This window comes from Lynx rufus, unplaced genomic scaffold, assembly GCF_022079265.1.
Source record: "Lynx rufus isolate CCGP_SWC_20201006 ecotype Redwood Valley unplaced genomic scaffold, mLynRuf1.p SCAF_15, whole genome shotgun sequence".
Taxonomy (NCBI): Eukaryota; Metazoa; Chordata; class Mammalia; order Carnivora; family Felidae; genus Lynx; species Lynx rufus.
Genome location: NW_025814829.1, coordinates 38,271,794 through 38,284,781, shown reverse-complemented (window position 1 = coordinate 38,284,781; position 12,988 = coordinate 38,271,794).

The following is a 12,988-nucleotide window of genomic DNA, read 5'->3' as shown; positions in this document are numbered from 1 at the left end:
GCTATTAGAGTATGTAGACAGCCCTGTAGTCCACCGTGTCCAGGCGTCACTAAGCCACCCCTGGGGACCGGCTCCATTAGTCACTTAAAAAAAAAAATTCACCCAGTGCCTAATACACAAAGAATCGGAAAACTTTCTCATAATATGTGTCTGGTTGGATTAAGTCTGATACTGAAGCCAAGGTCTTTCTTTCATGGGTCAGTTAACTCTGACCTGAAGATCATGGTTCCTTAGCTATGATAGCCATTTCACAAATGCCAGGTACTCCTAGGGGAGTGAGTGAGAGTGTGGATGGATGGCTGAGCAAATCCCATCATAGTTCCATTAACAAAAGCCTCCAAACGTGGATCTCAGTGATGAAGATCTATTCACGCTGAAATGTGGTATAGAGTAGGGAAAGCCCTGGTGGTCCTGGGTTCAAGTCTCCCTAGGGCCATCAATGGAATTACCATGGGCCCTTCACTCAGGGCTACTGAACAACTTTGCTTCTGTAGTCTGTAAAATGGGCACAATAATCAGCACCCAGCTTACTTCCAAAGGTTTTTGTGAGATCCACTAGAAGGAATAATGGTAGCTCCCAGCTACCAAGATGTGCCAGACACCTTTGCTAGGTAATTTCCCTACATGATGCTGTTTAATCCTCTCGACTTCCCAGAGCATATTGAGGCTAGGAGGTTAAGAACTGATCAAATTCATCCAGAGAAGTGAAAGCAATTTGTAGGTTGTGATTGTGCCACATAAATGTAAGCTTTGTTTTGTGTGATGGCTTCATGGCTTAGACTTTTTGTGCTGCCCATCCTATCCCAGACTGTTTTGTGCTTTTTTATTTCCTCTTGGTCCAAAAATCTACACCTCCAGAGATGCTAGAAGTGCTCCTTTGCTCCCCATCTGCGCCTCAGGGATTAGGATGTTTTTCACTGGCCAGGAAGCTTCAGCCTTCTCATCGGGTCCTTTGTTAGTGTGCTGTGTATGGAATTTCCAACAGGCTTCTGAATTTTTCAACAAAAGGTCCTAGAAGGAAGAGGGCCTCTTCTGACCAGGCCTTGTCTCTCAAGGAAAAGTGTTAGAATCTGCTCGGCATCTTTGTGCATCAGAGTGCCCTCACACAGCCCTGGGGCCTCCTCCTGCCCCCAGCGCGGATGTTAATGTGCGCCCAGCACAGGCTCAAAAGCAAGTTGCCTCCTTTCCCTGAGGGCTCTGTGAAGGTAGGAGCAGATCCCAGTGGGAGAGCTGTCCCTGGAGGAGGCCGGGGCTCCACTCCACTGATTTCTACCACTGTTGCTGCACCAGAGCCCAACCCTGGTCTGATGGCTATGAGGAGTTTCCTTTTCGCGTGACTCTAAGTGGCTGGCCAGAATGGAGCTGGTGAAAGCCATTGGCTGAAGTCATTGAAAATGGAGGATTAGAAACAGCTTGTTTTATATTCAGAGGAGGGGAGAGGGCCGAAGCTGCCTTCTGCCCACGGCTGTAGACCCTGATGGCAAATGGTAAAGCTTTTGTTACTGCCTAAGGAGGGGAAGAGATTGATAGCCAGCGCCCTGGCACCACAAGATAGGAGGAGAGAGCCACATTTCAGTTGTGGCAGTCCCTCGTGCTTACATCACAGCCCCAGGGCTTTGAAAACTAGGTCCTGCTGCTGCTCTCTCTCTGGCCTGCTGCCCCTTCCTCTGCAGCCTCCATCCCCCCACCCATTTGGTGTCGGGCCTCTGCTCTCTGTGACTGACACCGTCAGTGTGACTTCATGTTTTCATGAGACTGAATAATGTACAATCCATGTTTGCTTATATATCCCACTGAATTCTTACAGTAAAACAGGAGGTTGGCATTGCCTTAGTAATTCTAATTTCATAGATAAGAAAGCAAGGTCTTCAGCCAAGATGACCCAACAATGAATGGGCAGAGTTGGAACGTGAACCCTTGTCACCAGATCCTGGAGCCTGTACCATTTCTGTGACTCTGTACGTGGTCTCACTCACTTGTCTGCTGGCTGGTTCAGCAAATGTTTATTGAGCATCTTCTTGGTGCCAGGCACTGTACGTGGTGTTGGAGATATAGAGATGGAAAATACAGCTTTCACTTACATAATGTGCACAGGTAATGTACTCTGCCTGGTACATTGTTTGGCACACAGGAAATGCCTCAATGTTAGTTGAATAAATGGATGAATGAATGAATGAATGAATACACTTTCCTGCCCTTGATGAACCTAAGAGTCTGATTAGTAGAAGAGAGTTGCAGGCACCAGATCAGGCCATGTTCTGATACACAGAAGCATGTCTGGGAGCACATGGTAGGGCACTTATGGAATCTGGGGGTGCAGGGGAGGCTGCTTGGAGGAAGTGGTCCTGAAGTGCAATTTGAAGGATGAGAAGGCATGAATGAGGCCCAGAGATGTGGAGCTTGTGGTATGCGCTCAAGATTGTGAACCACATGGAGTCATTGGAGCATGAAAAACAAACCAGGGGAGTGGTGGGTGGCCCTCAAGGCAGGTGGGACCCAGCTCTTGGGGAGCTCATGTGTTAGGATGTTTAACTTTATCCATAGGCCAGGGGGCTTATAGGTTGTGAGGAGAAGTGAATGTAGTCATATTTGTGATTTAAACTGGTTACTATGGCTGCAAAATGGAGCTGAAGTTAAGGGAGGTAGGTTGATCACAGACACCAAAGACAACGAGGACAAGAACCAGGGATGAACAAGTGGGACATGTAGCAGGGCAGTACTAGTAAGGATGGAGAGGAGGGGACAGATGTGAAAATGATGAGGGAGATTTGATCAGTATGATCTGGTAATTGGTTGACTATAGGAGATAAGAGAAAAGGGAGTAGTGTCTAATTACTTCCTTATTTCTGGCTTGAGTTACTCAGTGGTTGGTGGTGTCAGAAACTGAGACCAGGAATTCCAGAGGAAGATTTGTATGTGTATGTAAGGTGATGGCGGTGGGGTGGGGGATAAAATGGGTCAGGAGAAGAAGGGGCTATGATATGGTTAATTATTAGACATATTTTTATTTGTTGTGCCTGTGGGATACCTGAAGGGTATGTCCAGCAACCCATGGGCTGTAAAGAATCTATATGATTGGAAGAGCGACCGGAATTAGAGGAAAATATTCAGAAGTGGTCAGTATACCCAATGTAGTTGGGACTACAGGCGAGGATGAGATTGCCCAAGGAGCATTTAAAGAGAGAAGAGCAGGAAACCAAGGTTAGAGGGCAGGAGAATGTCAGCATTATGGAGTGGGCAGAGGAGGAGCCAGCAAAGGAGACCAAGGAGGTCGAGGGGGTGGAGGTGCCAAAACTAAATTGCCACCATGGCAAATGCACCCAGAGGTCCATGAGGACAAGGACCATGGACCACTGAACCTCACAATATGGAAGTTGCTCTTTCAAGGGAGCGGTAGGGATGGAAACCAAACTGCAAAGGATGGAGGAAGGGATAGGAAGTGGGGAAACAGGAAATTCTTTCAGGGAGCTTTGCTGGCAAAAGGAGGAATCTGCCACCCCAGGGGAGAATATTTTTGTAATGAAAGAGTATTTTTATTTATAAGTATAGAATAACATGGGAGAAGGAAAGAATAAAGGTACAGGGTTGATAAAGCAGGGCAGATGGGAAGGAGGGGCTCAGGGCCACAGGAGGAAGGATTTACCTTGAGTAGACACATCCATGAATGGTGGGAAGGAAGGAAAGTTGTGTGTAAGTGTGTCTAGAATCGCAGGGGATGAGACAGGGAAAGGGCTTGAGATAATTCATATCTGAGGCCTCAATTATCTTGGTGAACCAGGAGATCAGGGTAGGGGTGTGTGAAGGATTGTGTGTGTTGCATGAGCCCTCTCTTTGCCTCCACTGTGGACTCCCACCCTTCAGCTGCCTTCATGGAAGCCAGCTGGCCAATGGGAAGCTAGTTTGTAAAAGCCAAGTTCACTGTTTGAGGCTGAGGTTACAATAGGAACGAAGAAGGGTTGGGGAGGTAAGCACACAGGTCGTCATTTGTATCCTGATCCAAGACTTACTTACCGTCCTGGATTCTGGATGTGGAGATGGGCAGCTCAGCAGTGGGAAGAAAGGATATGGCGGGATTCCACCCCAGGAGCTCTGGGCTGGAGTTCTGACCATGCCTTACGAAATGTGACCTTGGGCAAAGTCTTTAAAGTTTACTTTCTGTAGGTGATAACAAAGACTCATACCCCCTCGAAACCTCTATGAATTTTGGCAACTGCTCCATAGAAGTCAAATAAAAGGTTTTTCTGAAAATGGATTTATTCGTGGGAAAGAAAACTTACAATACCGGAAATCAATTCCTATTCAAATTTCCTCTTTCTATATTTCAGTTTTCTTGCACTAATAGTTTACACTTCAGAGGCTTATTTTACTGAAGCATATATTGTCAGTGGTCACACTATTTAAAACAGTTTTATGCACAATTTTAAATATACGCAAGAGAATAGAACAGTGAACACCTGTGTATAACCTCCCAGCTTCAACACCCTGCACTCACACCCACCCTAAATGATTTTGAAGCAATTCCCAGATAACATATTATTTCAACTCTAAATATTTCAGAATGTATCTCTATATAATAAATTGCTTAAGGAAAAAAAACCCTCAATATCACATTAATATCAATATCTAATCAGTGCTTAAATTTCTTGTAATATTTTATGGTTTTAAATTTGAATCAGGGTCCAAAATAAACTCCACATATTGCATTTGGTTGATAGATAGATAGATATGTGTGTGTGTGTGTGTGTGTGCGCGTGTGTGTGGACACACACGCACACACACACGCACATCTAACACTGGTGACCATTGTTGGAGGAACAGTCCTATAATTCCTAAAATCCCTATAACATCTCATTTTGTGTCATTTGCCCCGTGTTGGTGTACCATTTAATTTTAGGAGGCCTAAGGAACAATTGCATAGACTCCAAAGTTTCTGAAGTTTAATTTAAAATTCCTTCTAGATACACTTAAAAGGAGAAGCATAACAATAGTGAATAAAGAAAAGAGGACAGAACAGGCTGCAGTGAGTGGTAAAGAGACACATGAGAGCTCAAGAGGAACAAAAGAGAATGAAAAAGGTACCAGAGACACGTGTAACCCCCTATCCACCAAGACGCTTGAAAAGCCTCACAAACATGTTTCATACATTTTTGTGTCACCTCGGTTAGCAGGTAGTACACATGAATCTTTTAATAACAACGTTGTGTTCATTTAGGGCATTTTCCCGAACAGTTTATCAAATAGTGGGCAGATGTCATCCAAGTAATCCCCTATGTGAAGTAGGGAAGTAGTAGGAATCCTAATTCCCATTTTACAGATGACGAAACAGACGAGACGGCTAATGATCGTGGCTCACATGACACACTCATTTGCCGTTTGCCGTTTGCCAAGCATTGCTCGAGCCACTCGGTTAATCCATGTAACAATCCTCTAATAAGCCTACAGCTTTGGTACTGTTATCTTCATTCTACCTGTGATGAAAACGACTCAGGAGGAGTAACGTGCCCATAGTCACAGATCTGGAAAATTACAGAGTAGGGTTTGAAACTCAGGCCTGTCCAACCCACTTTTCTTTTTTCCAGGTCAGTATACTCCCCACTAAATCAGCGATTTTTTTAAAAAGACGTATATACTTACTTGCTGGCAAAATTCTATTTCAGTATTTTTATTTATTTTTGAGAGAGAGTGTGTGAAGTGGGGAGGGACAGAGAGAGAGGGAGACACAGAATCCAAAGCAGGCTCCAGGTTCCAAGCTGTCAGCACAGAGCCCGACTCGAGGCTCAAACTCATGAACTGTGAGATCATGACCTGAGCCAAAGTCGGATGCTTAACTGACTGAGCCACCCAGGCACCCCTGGCAAAATTCTATTTAAAGAGAAGTCCAGAGTATCACCAAGTATAATACAGATTTTCCTTGACTTCTGATGGGGTTATGTCCTGATAAACTCATCATAAGTTGAAAATATCCTAAGTCAAAAATGCATTTGATACATCTAACCTACCGAACTTCATAGCTTAGCCTGGGCTACCTTAAACATGCTCCGAACACTTACTTTAGCTACAGTTGGGCAAAATCATCCAACACAAAGCCCATTTTATAATCAAGTGTTGAACATCTCATGTAATGTATTGAGTACTGCACTGAAAGCGAAACACGGGATGGTTGTAAGCATACAGGTTGGTTGTAAGGGTATTAGTTGTTGACTCTTGTGATCTCGCGGCTGCCGCTGTGCGGGATCATGAACAAGCATCCTACCACGTATCACCAGCCTGAGAAAAAGAGCAGAATGCAAAACACGAAGTCTGGTCTCCACTTAATGTGTGTCCCTTTCTCACCACAGCAAAGTCACACAGTCATAAGGGGAACAATCTCAGGTGGACCCATCATAAGTCGGGGACCATCTGTGGTAGGGCATACAGTGGACTAGAATTTGCAAGGCATCTTCCTTCCCACATCCTTTTTATAGGATCCTTTTCTTTCTTATAGCCACTCTGAAAAATAAACAGGACAGTTCATTTGTGTTTTATGGGAGAAGAAATCAAAATTCAAAGCTCTGTTGATTAAATAAACACATGGGGCATTTGGCAATAAACCTCCTCCTCTACTACCATGGCTTTTAAAAAATATTATATTGCAGACAGTAATTCCCTTTATCTTCATGATGTTAGTGACCACATAGCTAGTTAGGGTAGTGAGTGTCATGGAGCTAGTTAACGCAGAGTCAGGACCAGAGGTCTTTTCTTCTCATTCCAGATCCTGTGCTCGTTCGGGTCTCTGTGCAAACCTCATGGGCTCACACCTTTGACTGCTGACTTCTTTCCGCATCCCCTCTGATATTCCTCGTGAGAAGTTGAGCAGACTTATTACAAATTAAATATCTGGATGCTTGAACTGATGAGCAGGAAATGAGGCTGCTAATACTCAGAGGGATGAAATCGAGACGTATTTTTTTTTTTTAAGTAGAATTTTGGGCCGAGTGGCCTCTTTCTGTCCTTCCCTTCCCTGTGTCCTTCCAGTCTCCATGGAAACCCCAAATCAATGCAGCATATGTTGATTCATGTTTCTGCTGTTACTAGGAAGCTACAGAGTGGAAATTGCTTTTAAAAGATTTGTGGAAGAGCTTTAGCATGCTGACCAGAATTCAAATCTAATATCTGAATGACTGTTTCATTAAAAGCTTTTAATGTGGCACTGTCTTAGGTGGTATGTTGATTAAATAAACACACAGGGGGCATTTGGCAGTAAACCTCCTCCTCTACTAACATGGCTTTTAAAAATATTATATTGCAGACTGTAATTCCCTTTATCTTCAATTTAATTACATTTTTGTGGCCTGTGTGACAATGCCAGGTGCTCCTTTTGCTCTCGATTAATTCCACCCTGCCCTGACTGCACTGTTGGGAACAATAGTTCGCAAATACCCATGCTGCTGCCCCTGAGCGTCGTTAGCATTAGGCTGACTGCAGTCTTGACCCTGAGACTGTGGTAGTCCAAAGTGTTTGCGCCATAAGGAATCCTCGGTGATTTTTCAGAATTTTTTTTTTATGAGCTCAAAATCAAATCCAGCTGACATTTATTAAACACCTGCTTCAGACGAGGGAATGAGAATTGATAGCAAGGGGAGTAAGTCAGAGTCTTTGTGGAACACGTAGTCATTTGGGAGGATCGGAAAACATAAATCACAAGGATAAACTATAGACTGTGATGGGGGCTTCAGAGTCACACGGCAATGTGGTGGTGTTGGGATGGAGGGATTCCTTTTCTGATTGAGGGTGTTCTGAAAAAGCTTTGGAAAGGAGAATTTTTGTTTTGGAGGTATTGGGTTGAGAGAAGGAACTGGGAGTTAAGAGGGTAGATCCAGCGTGTGGGGGAACATTCTGGGCAGAGGAGGCAGCAGAGGAATCAGGCACGTGTGTGTGCACAATGGGATACAAGACCGGATAGGCAAATGGGACCAAATTGTCAGGATGTCAGGTAGGACACATTGCCACAATGAAGCCCATTGAAAATGACTATAGAGACGATTCACTTTATGGTACCTGTTCAGTGGGTCACTCTGGTGGTAGTGTAGTGCGCCATGAGGTTTATGGGGGGTGGGGGGAGGCATCGAAATGGGGGCAGGAAGATCAGCTACTTAGGAGGGAGTGGAAGAGGAATGCACCAAGCTGGGTGCCCAATGACCTCTGAACGGCAGTGTCAATGAATGAGAGGGGATAAAGTTAAGAAATAGTTCAGAAATGTAATGAGAAGTTTTAAAAATCAGTTCAACGGGGCAAGAGAAAAAGAAGCCAGAAATACCTCTACTCACTACCCTGGGGCTAGGACAGAGCACTGTCATGAGCAAGCATAGGGAGCCCAGCAGGAAGGGAGGATTTGGAGGGAAAGGAGGTTGTTTCGGACACAGTTGCATCTGCAGAGTCTGAGGGGGATGGAGTTGTCTGGCTGTCCTCTGGAAAAGAGGCAGGACTGAAGTACGGTTGCCAGAGGTTGGGTTTCCCAGGAGGAACAAACGGAGAGGGAGAAGAGCTGAGAGGGGCAGGGAAGAGTGAGAAACTCAGAGTGAGAGCAGGGCTTGTGATGCCTGTTTTCCTGGGAAAAACCCTGTGTCCGGGCTGAGATGTCCTATGCCGAGTCTGCAGCCAGCAACTCAGGAGCAGTGACCAGAAGAGAATCCAGGGCTCTGTATTCCTGGGCCAGGGCTCTAACCCCGGGGAAACAGTGCAAGTAGGTGAGTGCCTTTGTCACTACTACCCCTCCCTGCGTGCCCTTCCCTGTCTCTCTCCTTCAGGAGAGGAGACCATGCCCGAATGTGGACCCCCTCCGCTCTTCTGAGCCCCCCACCCTGCCCCCGCAGGAATGCCTAGTGTACCTGCCTCTATAGGAAGAAAGATTAAGTTAGAGTCCTCCCCTGAGAGGGACCCTGTACTAGGTCTGTGCTTCTCAAACTAGGGTACGGTGTAGTTACACTTTGATGTTTAGGAATGTTTGGGTTAAAAAAAAAAGTTTGGACTAGCTTTCATTTTTCTTTTTTTTTTTTTTTAAGTTTATTTATTTACTTTGAGAGAGAGAGAGAGAATCCTAAGTAGGATCCGTGCTGTAAGCATAGAACCTGATGAGGGGCTCAAACCCACAAACCGTGAGATTATGACCTGAGCCGAGATCAAGAGTCGGAGGCTTAACTGGTCAAGCCACCCAGTTACCCCTAATTTTTTCTTTTTACTCATGTTAGATGCATGTCCTAGCTCTTTATATTCCTGCTGTTCCTTAAATTTTTATTAATGATTCTATCTTTCCTTAAACACTTGGGTTGGCTTATTGACTTCCTAGGACTATATCATTTCTCCAATGGCTAATTGAAGATTATGATGCCAAGTTAATACTAGTCAGCCCCCAAGTGAGACTTGGGCCCATCTGCAGTCCTGCCCTAACTCCTCATTGCCTTTCAATCCTGGATGCCAGATGGGGCAGCCTGGGACTTGGAGGAGGCCTTTATCTCACAATTTTAGCACCAGAAGAGGAGTCCTATGATGATACTACCTTTGTGTTAAAAGCAAGGGGCATAGCAAGGGTTGGAAACAGGAAGTTTGGTATCAGGCACCAGCTCTGCCACTTTTAAGTGACTTGTCTCTGTTTCTCCATCTGTAAAATGGGGACGATAAAAATGTCAGCCTTGTAAGTTTGTTGTGAGAGTTAAATAAGACAGCAGCGGTGCAACGTTGAGCACAATGTCTGGCACATACTGAGTGCTTGTTTAAAAAAGCTGTATGGGGCGCCTGGGTGGCGCAGTCGGTTAAGCGTCCGACTTCAGCCAGGTCACGATCTCGCGGTCTGTGAGTTCGAGCCCCGCGTCAGGCTCTGGGCTGATGGCTCAGAGCCTGGAGCCTGTTTCCGATTCTGTGTCTCCTTCTCTCTCTGCCCCTCCCCCGTTCATGCTCTGTCTCTCTCTGTCCCAAAAATAAATAAACGTTGAAAAAAAATTTTTTTTAAAGCTGTATGCATGGAATCGGGGAGGATCCACCTTGTGGAATAACTTCTCTTGGATTAGGGAAGTGCTTATCAATGGGCCGTATTCACAGTTTATATGTGAACCTGTTTCTTACGGTTGCCATGTATCAAGAAAATGTCTAGAAGCAAAGGATTCTCTTTATGCTTCAATTCTTATTCTTTTTCAAAAATTTATTTGCTTTGCAAGAGAGAGCAAGAGAGAGAGAGAGAGAGAGAGAGAGAGAGAAAGAGAGAGCAGGGAAGGGGCAGAGAGAGAGAAAGAGAGAGAGAGACAGACAGACAGACAGAATCCCAAGCAGGCTCCTTGCTGTCAGCATGGAGTGTGTGTGATGCGGGGCTTGAACCCCCGAAGCCGCAAGATCAGGACCTGAGCCGAAACCAAGAGTCAGACGCTCAACCAACTGAGCCACCCAGGCACCCCCTATGCTTAAATTCTAAACCCCAGGTAGTGTCAGGGTTCAAGACAGGGGCTTTGAGGAATGGAAAACATTTCTCTTGCATCTCATTTTATAACACGAAGTTCCATTTACCTAACAGAGGCACACTATGGACATTTCCAGAGAGACAATGAGTCACTGTGGAGGCAGCATCAGACTTTTTATTTCATCCTGTCGTCAGTGTGTGCTTGAGGCATACTCCTATCACTGCGAGAATATGGGTTCTGCACCAACAGACCTGCCAGGAATTCGGTCCCAGCGTGACGTAGTAGGGAAAGCTCTGCTGTAAGAGTTCTAAGAAAACAAGTCTGGTCCTTGAGTTGCCCCTGACGTGTTGTGTCACTTAGAAAAAGGCATGCTACCTTTTCTAGCCTCAATCTTCTCATCTGTAACTTGGGGAGATTAATACTCTGACTATGGACTAGGATTGTTGAGAAACAATACACGAACATGCTTTCCACATTATGAAAGGTTAAACAAATGGAATCTAATATTTTTATTATAAAGCCATCACCTTCTATAGAGATTTCTGCTGCCTGTAGCAAATGCTGCCTTCTAGGTGTCCGATATGACTTGCGGCAAAGGTTCGGTACGCTTGGAGCTAGTTCCTGAGTGGGAGCAGGAGATCCAGCCTTAGAGACTAGAGTAGAATGTGGAGAAGGTCAGCTTTGTCCCAGGGTAGCAGTTTGCAAACTTTAGCATGCATCAGAATCACCTGGGAGAGTGGGTTCCATCCCCTGGGCTTCTGATTCTGTAGGTCTGGGGGTTGGGCCTGAGAATTTGCATTTCTAACACATTCCCAGGTGATGCTGACAGCTGCTGGTGGAGGGTGGTGTGGGGGGGTGGATACTCAGAGAACTACTGTACTAGGGCAAGCAGGAAGGCAGGAAGAGGGAGTCCTCCTTCTGGAGGAGGACTGAACCAGACAGTGTGAAGGTCCATGTGGGTAAGGTGGTTTGGAAGGACAAAAAATACAGAAGACAGAAAAATAGGGATAATGTGCAGATTGGGCAGAACAAAGGGAAAAGTCTCACTCCATAACAAATGCAAGTAGGGGGAAGTTGCTAGGTGATGGATGAGGGAGAGAGGTGAATTTCCACTGTAGGAAAAGCCAGCAGAATTGGAAATATACATGTTTTAAGGAGGCAGAAGAGGTGGAAATTTCTCATTAAGAAGTCAGGAGTGATGGTGTGTTTGGTGCTGGGGGGTGGGAGTAGAGACAGACGGGGGAGAAGTGCCTTCGTAGAGTAAGGGGGACAGCTGAGATGTGGCAGAGGGGGTAATTTCAGGGCTGTGTGGTTTGGCTTGGTAGTGAAGCACAATAGAAATTGGGAGAAAGGGGGTGGAATTTAGATGTGTGACCTGCCCCGTAGCTTTCTTGCTCTCTGCATTTATCACATCACATCACACCCAGCAAGACAGCCCCCCTCCTCCTGGCTCATTAGGAGATTTGATTCGGCTTGGCTCCTGCTGTCAGCAGCTGTCTGGGGCAAGATCTTTATGCTCCCTGCTCCCTGAGCAGCAACCAGCCTTCAGCCAGCAGCAGAGCTCATTAGAAGAGGGCCCCCTGGACACTTGATTTTCAGCTCATTGGTGGCCGGAAAGAGTTAATACCTACGGCTTCGCTGCCCCCTGCACAGCCTCTGGGTGCAGAGGGAGGCAGCTTTGGGCTGTGGGGACTTCTCCCTGAGCTGCAGCCAGAGGAGCAGGGAAGCAGGTTAGTGAGGCTGAAGAGGAAGGTACGGGAGGAGTGCCAGGCGAGCTCTGTTCAGGGGCACCTCCTGCATCCTGCCAATGAGGATGGGCGTGCAGACTGTGCCCGGGAGCTGAGCCGCCGCCCGCTGGGTGTAGGCTGCTTCAGTATTTACTGGATGTGACAAGCAGAGAGAAGAGCTTTCAGCAGGGCCGCCTGCTGCCCGGCTCGAGTGGTGGGAGGTGTGTTGTGCGTGCATGCGTGTGTGTATATATGTGTGTGCACGCACGAGTGTGCCTGTGCATCCATGCACACATGTTCTTCACCCACCGAGGATCTGACTGCTAAAAGAAAGATCTACTCTTTCCCCAGAACTCCTTAGCCTGCAGCCTCTCTGACCATCCAGTTGGCAAAGACCTGCAGGCCATGAGGACCGGTCAAAGACAGTGAGTATGGCTTTTGCTTTTCTCTTTCCTCTTCAAGGTGCCCATGTGGGCTGATTGCATTATCCATATTTAATTAACCTGCCTCTCCATGCATATTGATTGCTTTCTCCCTGCTGAGACTTTTCGTTTCTCTTCCCCTCTTTAAAAATCGTTGCTCTTTGCTTTTAACCTTTGTTTTTTCCTTGAGTATCCTCTCTTTCCATTATGTCCCATCCTGTCCGCCTCAGAGTCACCTGTAACTTGGTGTCCACCTAAGAGGGCACATTGCTGCAGGCCTGTCTGGGCTCTGGTAACCCCGAATTCTGTCCCCTAGAAGTCAAGGGCCAAATGGAATTAGAGTCCCAAGATGCTGGGGTGAAGGAGGCAGCGGGGGCCAGAGTGTCCTGTAGATTCTTATTTAATCGAATCC